At 41.8% G+C, this 12,435-nt stretch overlaps 1 protein-coding gene and 1 long non-coding RNA gene across 2 annotated transcripts in view; one reads left to right on the top strand and one right to left on the bottom strand.

The window, feature by feature from the left end:
• The window catches only part of LOC134438423 (WD repeat-containing protein 76-like), an 89,639-nt gene that overhangs the window by 52,361 nt on the left and 24,843 nt on the right, over positions 1 to 12,435 (top strand). The window lies entirely within an intron of this gene.
• LOC134438455 (uncharacterized) lies at positions 5,624 to 10,809 on the bottom strand. The gene is made up of 8 exons (XR_010032586.1): positions 10,656 to 10,809; positions 9,391 to 9,460; positions 9,056 to 9,148; positions 8,520 to 8,610; positions 8,262 to 8,337; positions 7,944 to 8,159; positions 7,512 to 7,656; positions 5,624 to 6,634 (listed from the first exon to the last, which is right to left on the bottom strand). It is a non-coding gene; the product is annotated as an uncharacterized LOC134438455 (long non-coding RNA).

Raw genomic sequence — 12,435 nt, 5'->3', positions numbered from 1 at the left:
TGGCAGAAAAGAAAATAATTGTAATGCAATGTATTAAGTGCAGTGACGTTTCCATATCATTGCACCTGCAGTGGCAGATATTTAGAAAAAAATGAATAGTTTACTTCGACTGCGTATGATGTCCTTTTCATTAAGGGGTTGCTTTTTAAGCATTGACTCTTACTAGCATTATTCATAGCCCCAATGGGACGACTATGGCAGCTAACTAGGATAGCCTACCATGCGTTTCATCCTCATAGTTTAGCGCGTTTGACTGGCTGCGTGTAGAGCTAGTTGTCTTTTTGACAGCGGATAATTCACAGTCTCATCTGTACTCATATCAGATAAAATTTGTTGTTGCCGATATATATATTCAAGAAATAAGTTAAACATGGGTTGCATTTGGGTCACGGATAGGCTATCCCTGGCAGAGCCAATTTATGCCACGTCTTGTTCTGTTCTGATGGGTGGACTCATGGTCGATAAATGCCGTTTCGACGTTTGTTTCACTTTCAAGGCTTGTTACTGTGTGACGCTATTTCTGCTAACTGGAATAGTGTGCAGCAGCAACAGTTGTGTGTGCGCTTGTTTTTGAGTGGCTCAACCTCTGTGCTCATCCTCTCGGATTATGCGTTTCGTTTGAGTTCAGTTCTAGCCTATTTGCGCACTGCGCACTCAGGACTGATGGGTGGGTGATTTGCCTTGATTCGAGTGGAAAGCTGCGCGACAAGCTTGGGAAAGTGTGTTACTTTTGTAAACGATGGACGTATGTCTGTGACTGTCGTGTCTGCTGCGTCCTGTCAGCTTGTAGAACACGTGCGCATAGGAAGAATCGGGGACGTTTTTTAAATCAATGGTAGGACTAAGCGTGTGCTTGGCACCGCACATCGAGAAGCAAAAGAGTAGCCAGTAGTTTTCAAAACGGTAGAACACAGAGGTAGACATACCGCACGTTTGTAAACGCCAACAAGTTATTTGTAACAGGATGAATACTGAAAAAGGCCTAAGGGTGAAAAACATACAAATAATTAAAGCTAGTTTTCTCCCTCTGATTGCTATGATCAGGGCTTTTTAAATGTCAGAAATACAACTGCAAGCAATGCGCACCAGTGCTTTCACCAGAACAGTGTTTGCCCATTCTAATGTGAAAGACAAAATATAGCCTACTACTACAACAAAAAACCCCATAATGGGATCACTCACTGTATCAACACATTGCAATTCCAAGTCAATAATTCTGTGAGATCAGCTACCATTTTGAAGCAGCATTCATTGTGAATCCATTCTGCATGATGTTGTGAACAATTCATAAACAATGGGTAGAAATAAGAGGAAATAACCAAAACATGCCCCAAATTTCAGTTCAATCTTTGCAGTCTGATATAGTATCCATTATCCCTCCATTCTCGGCCAGTTCTAGTCAATCTGGTGAGCGGCCTAGGCCTGCCCGCCCTCTTTCCTTTTTTGTATTTAGAAATTGGCATCTGTAAAAACATAGCATTGTAGGCCTATATCTGATTGAGCACATCTGATCTAGTACCTGGTACACTCATACTGAGTCTATATAGGTCTACTGAGTGTATAATGAATATTCATTGTTCATGTGAAGTGTAAAGATTTATGTTGGTTGAAGTTCTGATTTTGTGGTACTTTTTGTGGCCCTCAAGACATAGGCCTATTCTGCTCTAGGCGACTGCCCCGTCTGCCTATGCCGCTGGCTCTGGCACCATTCCTTGCATGTATGTTTCGTCATGAGGGCAGAGCCTGGCTACATTGGTTTTCGTAGGGTTACGGAGTGATACTCGATCGGGTGCCTAACCGGTAAAAAAGTTCAGTCAGATTACTTTTTTTTGCTTTAATCCCTGCATTTTAAGATGTTGGTGACCTTAGGTCACTCAGCACCCCATTTATGACTAAAAAATGGTTGGAATTGTTTGTGCTTCGTTTGTGCAGGCAAAATTAATGTTTGTGCACAAACTGTTTTTATGTTATTTAACTTTTAAGTTTTTGACAGTAGGTCACTCAGCACACAATCAACATCCAAATGACTTGAAAATTGGAATCGTTTGTGCAGGCAAAATTAACGTTTGTGCACAAATCATTTTTATGCTATATATATAGGGGCCCTATTATGCTATTTAGAATAAATTTCATTGTTAATATTTTGCTTTACTGTGGTTAGTGGAGTTAATGGAGTTTCCAATGACCACTTGTTTTCATGTCCATTATTTTTATCATTGTGTACATGTACCCTACGCCGCCTGTTTGAAACGCGTGGAAGTGCAGAATTTTAGACAGTCAACATTCTGAAATCTCGGCGCAGCATGGAGCGTTTCATCAAGCATTCTATTACTAATATTACGTCAGCAGCACAGCTGCTTTTGACCTGGAATCCAACTCTGTAGCCTATGTCTAAAGTTGAAAGCCAAATAGTCCACCCAATGTTCACAATTAATCTGAAAAGGACGCATCATAAGTCCCACGTTATGTTATTAACCATTACTTTTGAGCGCCTTGCTGTGTTATTTGCTGAAGCCCATCCCTATCCAATGCGAGTCTTCCGTGCATGGTTCAGTTTGATTTCAAAATCGCTTGGGACAATTAGGCTACCATAAATCTGAGAAAGGTTTGAAAAGTGCTGGGTACAGGCTATTACGTCCGATTTGAGGTTTCATGAAATAATACGCATTGCATATGATGCGTAATAACGCGATATTGTGGCCATATATATATATATATATATATATATATATATATATATATATATATATATATATATATATATATATATATATATATATATATTAAAAACTAAGCCTGTGCTGTCTTGTTTATTTCTGATATCCTGCTCCGAAGTCATCTTTATCTTAAACATTATTAACCAAATAGAAGGGACCTGGTTGTTTAACCCGCTGTCTAGCCTTGCATACAGGCCTAATGTTTGAGTTATCAGCCAAGCCAAGTGTTGCGGTGGTCGTTAGGTGGGAGTCTATATCTGCTGTTGACAGGTGGAAATTTGAAGACACAAAGAATATTCTCGGGGAGGATTGAAATCAGATCACCTTTCCTTGTTGGTGGCAAGTTAACCTTCACAAAATGGGCTATCCAAGAATCTAATCATCTGCAATTGCTGTAGGCCTACACAGTTCAAATTATATTTATTCAGCGAAGTTGTGGATATTTCTTTTCTTCGCTCCCGCGGCAGTCCCTTGAGCTGGCTGTCAAAGACGCAATCCAAAATTGAAAGAGTACGCCCAGTATAAGACAAGCGGCACGACTTGTCGGACTCAAACCTATCAATTCAACGTCTTTCAGTGATATCGTGACACCCTTGTGATATAACGCGTTGAAATGCGTCCTGTGGTCTATTTGCAAGCCAGACTGAATACTGAGCGCATGCGTTGCTACTGTTGACTTTTAAAGATTAGTTCTTGTTTGCTCGTTGTCTGTAGGCCTAATGCACAATGGCGATAGGCTATGTTTCATACAAATACATTTCAGACCTAGTATTTTCAGGTGCATGGTTTCATTTTAGTAACTGCATTTCTATTCAGTCCCTGGCAGAAATGACGTGCCCGGTGGACTGGTTGCGCAATGGGCTGTCCTCGATGGATTGGTTTACTGGGTCTTATAATAACGCCTAGGCCTATCTCTGTTTCTTGGTTTTTCTGTTCGCATTCATCGACAGGACAGGCCAGTTTTTTTTTTTAATCCGTTTCAGTTTCAGTTTCATTAATTGCATGCCACCCGACGACGCGCGCCTTTTTTTAAACGACGTCAAGCCAATAGGTGCATTCGACGTGTCAACGCATGCATGCGCATTTAGACAGCAATGCACCCTGGATGGAAAATGCTGCATGACGGTTAGATTTCCTGTCAAACTTCGAAATTTCGTCGACGTTGCGTTGACGAGGTGACATGTCACATGGTGTAAAACTATCGCGGGATGAATGCGGCTGCAGTCAGATCTTGCAACCTCTGCAGTTGCTTATCCCCTTCAACGCTCGTCGGCGGACTGCCTCCGAGGTCACGCGCCCATGAACTGGTTGGTCAACAACTCACTCACGTGTGTATATGGGTCTTGTCTCACACCTCTACACAAGTTTGCGCAGGTCCCCACTTCAGCTCCTCCTCACTGCCTGTCCCCCCCACTCCTCACACGTGGTGTAGTAGAGCAAACCGGTGCGAGCTCATCGTCTCGTTCATATTTGTGGCCGACTGCAAATGCGCTGTATTTAATAACACCCACATCGTGACAACAAGTTCTCGCTCACGTGCTTTCGTCAACGTTGGTCGACAGTATCAAAGTCGTATGGGCTTAGTATCCACGTTACTGTTGCAGATATGATGAACAAAACTCTGTTGCATTTTAATTACTGAATTGTAGCCTATGCATAGCCTATACTAACTGGCGAAACGTTGCCAACATTGCTGATGCAAACGGCTACTGGTCATGTCGTGATACTAGGCCTATACCTATTTGGATAAAATCAGCGCACGTCCTCTAATTAATGTTATGCTCCAAGAGGCAATAAAAGTGTAGGGTTTTCACATCTTAACAACCAAAAGTTAGTCTTGTCAACAGCATATGCAAAACGGCCCTGAAGCGAATAGAGAGAACGGAGACAGTCAAGTCTTTCACCCACTTGGAAGTGTTATGGATTCTCAGTGCGCAACTGCGTTAACGTGTTCTGCCTGTTTTTCGACCTTCCTCATTCAACTGTTTCTGACCCGTTAGCCAGGCCTACCTACTGCTATCTTATCAATGTAAAATACAGCTTTAATATCACAATCAAACAAAAAACTTGGGCCACAGGTGAGTGTAGCCTACAGCCTAGACCGATGCTGTAGCCTATTTGACGGAGCCGATTTATGAATTGAAAAAAAAAAAAACCATGCGTGATGGGATAAACTTGTGGATGGCAAAATCCCCACTGGGCAAAAAGACGTCCAAACAACGTCTTTTCCAGGTCATTGTTGGACGTCCCAGCAGGGTACCAGAATGTAACGCCAGATGACGTCTTTTTTTTTTGCGTTATTATGACGTCAGGTATGAACGTCATCAGGACCTCCAGATAAGGGCAAATTCTAGTCCATATTAGGTCATTAGGGATGTCTTATCAACGTCTTTTTCGAAATTGGAATGAACCTCTCCCCCTCCTTACCTCAGTAGTGCGGCCATTACATTTATTCCATCCAAAACTCCATTTGCTAAAACGAGATAACCTAACATAGCCTCATAACAAAAGCCTAACAACCTAACAAACAGGTCAATTCTTACCCACAGACTCGTTGAATTAAGATGGCAGATTTTCAAAGCAAAAAAGTTAAACTACACTATCTTTAAAAAGTCCTTTGATGCTCCATGTATGCAACACAATGCAAAATAGCATTTCTTGTTAATTGTATCGACTGCTTCAGAACTGAAGTAACCTCATCACTGCCTCCCATTCAGATCACTCAAATGTTCTAATCTGTTGCTAAAATAAATAAAATGTCTTATAGCAAATGGGACATCACTCTTTGTGGACGTCTTTTTGACTTTAAATTAACTCTGAGTTGTCATTCAAACATTTAAGTGACAGCATTAAAAACCTTGAAACTTCTAGTTTTCAAAATATACAGACAATTATCACATGGAAAGTGACAGGGGGGGGTTACTTTTATTTAGCAAACACTTTTGTTTACAAGGTTAAATCTTCAAAAGTCTTGACTACATACCTCTGCAACGTTTTTTTTTTTTGTAGAGTTGTGTTTACATTCAATTAAAAAAAATTGTATTACATTAACTTTACTGTCATATTCTTTTTTGTTAGGCTTTTCAGAAGAGGGGGAGATAACAAATGTGATCTTTTTCAAGAATAATTAACACCACTGCGAATTTCATGAAGTATTGATGATTATGACTCGTACACTATCATCTCTTAACAACATTACCGGTGTATTACAAAACCCAAAAGTCTTGAAATTCGAAGTAGTGTTAAATACTCTTGAAAACTTTCTTATGAAATACTGTAGGATCCAACATATTGGAAGAAAAGACATTGTACCTTGGGTTAAGAGACAGTTCATCTGAATGAAAACTCTGCATTACATCAATGGGTCTTACATCTGCCACATCATATCATTTCACAATCGTCCAGTTTTACAACATATCTACGTAGGTGGTGTCTACATAGTAAGTCCTTGTACACTTGAACAGCCATCTTGGCTGCAAATTATCATCATATCCTGTGCATCTGACAAAGCGTGTACATGACAAAGATGCCAAACTACTTTCTTGATGTCTGTAGTAGCTATTTACATTTTGGGCATAAACACATGTTGAGTGATCACTGGGCTGCTGGGAAGCTTTGAGAGAAGTTGTAGTGCCTTTGTTCGTTTGTTGGTTGAGATGGGAACGTCATAAACATATTCAAAGAAGGTGAAAACAGAGCTGAGCTGTGCTGGATATAACAAGTTGCAGACCCAGTAAAGCTTGAACAGCTTGTCAATTGTGCAAGTCAGGCCGTCTGCAACGGGAATGGTCACACGGTCATTCCTGGCGGTTATGACAGAGTCTTCAGGTTCCCAATGCAGACCACTAGTGGTTGGGTTGTGGATTCCATCTCAGTGTCAGTAGTGCAGTGAAGAGGGATGTGAAGTTGGTTCCAGACTGAGAAGAAGTAGAAGAGGAGGAAGAAGAAGAAGGGAGAGAGAGAGAGAGAGAGAGAGAGAGAGAGAGACATCATCAATAATACTTAATAGCAAGTTTTACTTAACTGATTGAAAGGTATGAAGCATACCAGTCAAACTAAGTATACAGGCATGTACTGTCTATGTCTATACTGTCTATGTCCTTACCTTAATTAGTCTATGTCTGTATGGGAAAGCAAGAAATGTAATTTCAAATTCTTTGTATGACCAGTGCATGTAAAGAAATTGACAATAAAACCTACTTGAACTTGAACTTGAACTTGAAAACGGGTCAAGGGTGAAAAAGGTGAGAAAGGTGCGGCGTGGCGCGGTGGCACGGAGCAGCGCGTGTGCTGCAGCGGTGCACGCGAATGTGTGGTGTGCAGTGGCGTTTTTGGGGGATAGTGTTGAGTCATACTAGGGGGGTCTGGGGGCATGGTCTCCCATGGGAGAAAATTTAGCTAAAACCGTCTTTAAATGATGAATTTAAAGCATACTGTAGCGACCCAGGGACAGTGAACATAAGAAGAACTGTCAACCATCTTCGTTACTTCATGATTGTCATGCTGACGCAAGAAATTTAAGCGGTTAAATAAGTTGTTAAAAGGTCACTAATCATTGTGTCAAAGTGAAATTTCTGTAATGCTTTCCTATGAAAATGTATAATCAAAAATCTGCAAAAACTGTGAGGTGTGTATTCACTTTCGTGATATACTGTATATGAAATTCATTTTGCAATGCGGTATACGTATGAACTTATACAGTATAATATCAGGAAGGAGCCAAGACTGACTTGCACCAACACAGACCCACACGCAAACACACCCAAACGCAAACACACACACACACATTCCTACCAAAGATGTCAGCGATGCAGAGTCCTAGCTGGCCAATAGTGTGTGAGGTGTTAAGTTCCGCCTCTCCGTGCAGCAGCAGCAGGTTGGAGGGCGGGACCTTTAGCTTGACTGACAGGTCTTCCACTGCATGCTTCAGAAGCTCTGTCTGCAACACACATACACATAAATATTACTGACACACACATCAGCTGTATAGGGTTATCTACTTTCCATGGCTTCCCCCAACTATAAAACAGAATTATAATACTTCCTGTAAAAAGTCTTTGACTAGGCAAAGCGCTATACAAAACAGATGTACTGCTGTGTGTGTGTGTGTGTGTGTGTGTGTGTGTGTGTGTGTGTGTGTGTGTGTGTGTGTGTGTGTGTGTGTGTGTGTACCTGTGCTAGTTGTATTTGGTGTATGTCTGGTCTGTGGCGTATCTTTAAGTGTACCAGTCGTGCCGGTGTGTTCTGCTGATGCTGCTGCAAGCGTTTTCATTGGCTGGTTTTCCTGCGAGGGCGTGGACTGCATACGATGGCGATGTCGGCATCGTCAGACTCCTCTCCTTCATCCTCCTCCTTTAATTGGCTAGCTGCCGCAGCAATCCCGGCCCCTCTGGTGATGGACGCAGCAGGGAGCCAAGCGCATCCAGCCTCATGTTAATCTCCCTGTCACACGCACACACACAATGTAAGGAAAGTTGACAAGTCACTGTAGAGAAAGTGTCAGTGCGTGGCATGCACACAAGTGTGTGTGTGTTGTGTACTCACGTTAGTTTGCGGTTGGGCCGCCGCCGTGCCTTGAGTGGTGTGGAGGGGGAGGGGGGCGGAACGCCTCAGCACAGTCCTAACACCAACACATACACACACAAGGATGCATTAACACACATCAACATGATGGATATGGTAAGCATACAGCAATAAATTGGAAAAATATTGTAGGGGCTACTATGTTGACTCATGGTCTCTGTGTGTGTGTGTGTGTGTGTGTGTGTGTGTGTGTGTGTGTGTGTGTGTGTGTACACTCACATTGTGCTTTGCATGGGTTTGGTCACCTGGTCCGAGTCATCTGAGAGTTCGGTACACTGCTTCCCTCACCATCGCTGTCGCTGTCAGAAATCTGTCAAACACACAATATACAGTCTCAAGTTTGCCGTCCGTGTTAGCTGTAACTCATCCAAATACTGCTACTTTATACAGCAGGCACATATTTACTGACCAAGTTGCTCTCTATGACAAAAGTGCTATGGGCTACTGTGACAGGTAAACAAGAAACAAAAGGTTAACAACACTTGGCGCTAATTAGTTCTCTACAACTACAAACCGCTGCTGTTCCCTTCCGTTTGGGATCCATATCACCAAACTATAGTTCTCTTGAACTTAACGGCATTGTTATAAGAATATGGCTATGACAGCCTTAAATAGCAGGTTAAAATATGGTCATTGACATTTTGGTGACAAGGTCATAACTCTGTATCGCAATGAGGTCCTAACAGAGGCTCTGCGTGAAAATGTTTTTAAAGATTAAAAGAAGTTTTTAAAAGTAACTATCCTTTGAAAAATACCTGCACAAAATCAACCAGAAAAGACATCTCAGATTTTACACTGCAGCGGCTTCGGAGTCAGAAGATGTGTGAGAACTGTGTAGCACTTTTCATCTGAAAATGAGAGCAGAAAATTGTACAGCAGTACTTAAATTTCACATTTACCAAAGTCTCTGTGTTATTATAACACTATCACAGTAACATATTTATCACAATTGCATACAATACAACAATAAAAAAAAATCTAAAAAAACAAATGAAAGGAGGCAGAGGGCCTGTAAGTGGATGGCAATTAGACACATGATCACATAGACAATATGATACACACACACACACACACACACACACACACTTACCATCAGTCTGATCATCCAACTGTTCAATCAGAGTAGGAGCTTGGACAGATGTGGCCACAAGACCTGGGCCCTGACGAAGAGAGAAGAGAGAGAGAGGGGGAGAGCACGTTAGTTCCCAGTGCATTGAAGGTACTTTTAAAATCCCGTAGCCATAACTGGTGTTGATACCTTGGTAGTCGCCACACTTCACACGCAGCTGTTCTACTCTGCCACATAAAACTCAAACTTTGAATCTTCTTTTCAAACGTCATGGTATCGTCACCAATTACCATTGCCTACAAAATCTCGTGCGTGGCAGTTTTATCCCTCGAACAGCGTACATCTGGTACGTCGCACCCTCCATCTGAAACAACTGCCGGTATTTTCCCAACACACCGTCATACGAGGTCTACCGAGACAAAACACGACAGCGTTGACCAGTTGCCCAGATCTACCATATTCAACTACATACTGAAACCACGTGAAAACCACGACACTTACATGGAACTACGGTTCAAAGCTTGTCTATTGACTGGCCACAACAACAACCAAGCCGACATAATGTGATTCGGAAATTCGTTTTTATCACCTTTCATCGAGCCAACACAAAACAGTGGGATACTGCTTGCTTTTACTGGTGCTATTCTTTATCATGTACGAGGGTGGCGGATGGTCTGATTTACATGATTTGACGCAGAACTGCTTACGTTTGAAGCGCTGAAGTTTAAAATCGCCTCTATGCTAGCTAGCCCTTGCCTTGCCCCCTCCGATACCTGTTACTAGCAGCATCCACTTTTGCCCCACTGTACTAGCTCTACGTCAATCCATCCGTGGTGTTTCAGTATCCTTGCACAAATCCTGTCAGACTTTCTTTCTTTTATGTTCGGAAAATAGCTTTCAAACTTCACATCAGTAAAGTGCCGCCTGATTTATTCCACACCAGCTAATTATCAGTTACCATATTAGCAACCAATGTTAGCAAACCATCCAATATCACATTTCAAACCTTTAATTTTCCCAACACAACACGTTTTAACCATTAAGTTAGTCCACATGTGAATTAAAAGAAAATAAATATAATTTATAGTGCAAGCGTTAAAGATCAATAGCTAACTGAGTATCAATAACTAGCTAAATCTGTAGGCTAGCTTAATGTTCACATAATCACTGAGGCTGTTCCAATGTTCGTACAGCAAAACTTGTGAAGCAGGGTTTGATTTTAACCATACATTAACGGTAACACACGTAATTGTTACGAAATTATACCAATAAAGTGAATTACTTACGCCAGCCTCTCTCGGTGTCTGAAGTCAAGTCGCCGCATCTTGCATTTCCAACGGTAGAAAAGGCGGGCGGAAGTCTGCTTTCAAATGTCCACAGTCACGCGATTGGACAGCCAAACGGCCGTTAGTTTCTCACTTGTTGTAGCACGACCCAGAAATGAATCTCACATTTCAATCTCACATTCTGTGAAATCTTACACAAAAATGACACATAATCTGTCACTGTCTACACATCCCAATGTGTTATTTTTTTTGACACATCTGTTTAGGCAGTCCCCATTGGGTAAATTATTAACTATATTCAGACGTCTAATGGACCTCATAGTTTGACGTCAAAATAGTATACCTATTTTGCACGTCATTTTTGGGTACAGAACTGGTCTTAGACGGACGGACGCGATATGGACAAGATATGAACGTCTATGTGACGTTCTATGTTTAGTGGGTCCTACACTATTCTTGTAGGCTACACTATTCTCGTACACTATTTTTGTACACTGAGTGGTGTATTCACAAATAGGATACATCTCATCACAATAGACTAGGCCTACAGTCAAATTCAGATAGGCTATGCAACTGCGGGTGGAGTGCATTTTGACCCAAGTAGCCTTAACTCAAATACAAATACGTAGGCTAGGCCTAATCAGAGAGATTCTAGAATGAGAGGGGACATATGGCGGCCATCTTGGTGACGCCTCCGGGGTGCTATTTCGCGATTAAGTAGACCAGATCTGAGAGTCAATGGGAAAAATGAATGGGGAAACTGAGTATAGGACGGAGGGGAACCCAGCGGTTGTGAAAACCATATGGTTGAAACGACCGTGAAAAACTGATCAATCTAGACTACTTGGTTGTGTCATACGAGTCAAAATAAAGCTTTTTGAGCCACTTTTCTCACGGTTTTTTTGACAGAGCGCAGGCGCAGTAGTTCCATAACGGCACGAGAGCAACGGCTTTTCAAAACTGAGCATGTGCATAATTTCGCGTGCGCCGATGCAGCCAGATGATTGGATCACTGGCAACGCAGCTCAGCAGGCACATTGGCTCTTGTTACCAGAAAGGCGGGAGATGTGCGGGTAGACGCCATATTTGCGTTACGAATCTTCACCGTTAATTTCTATGTACCTGTTCTATCTCCTCTTACTAGAATATTTCTGGCCTAATATCAAACGAACCTTGACAAACACAATACAAAATTATCATGCATTGTTTGTTTAACACTGGCCACCGTACTTGTGTGACGTGGGCCAATCGGATTGCTTATCTCATCAGTTCTGTTTTCATTCTGGTATGCATTTGGTGCGAGGAAACCGGCTGTTTAAGTAAACGAGTCGGGTAAAGATTGTGTTGTGTGATCCTTACTTAAACAACAAACTTTTCAAGATATTATCAAAACACGATACTGAAGGTCACAGAAATAGACCGCCTCACCAGCACAATACCAGGAGCAGCTTCTCCAGTTCAGTAGCTAACGGTCCGAATTGTGTTGTGTGATTTTTACTACTCAAAGAGCAAACTCTTAACAGTTAACAAGCTATCATGACGTTACCAAAAGACAACATTGAATGTTACAGAAATACACCGTCTCACAAACACAATAGCGGATATAAGCCGACCTGTTATTCACGAAGGGAAGAAGACGCTAAACTGTTTGGGATGTAAACCTAGCCTGCCACAGAGCCATAACTAGCAGACTAAATTTTACCTTCATGGGTTGGATATGCTTAGCTGTAATTGAAACATAACGGAAAGACTATACTTATTACTATTAGATTAAATTTGT

This window comes from Engraulis encrasicolus, chromosome 22 (genome assembly GCF_034702125.1).
Source record: "Engraulis encrasicolus isolate BLACKSEA-1 chromosome 22, IST_EnEncr_1.0, whole genome shotgun sequence".
Lineage (NCBI taxonomy): Eukaryota > Metazoa > Chordata > Actinopteri > Clupeiformes > Engraulidae > Engraulis > Engraulis encrasicolus.
Note: the sequence above shows the minus strand (reverse complement) of the source record. Positions and strands in the feature narration are given on the sequence as shown.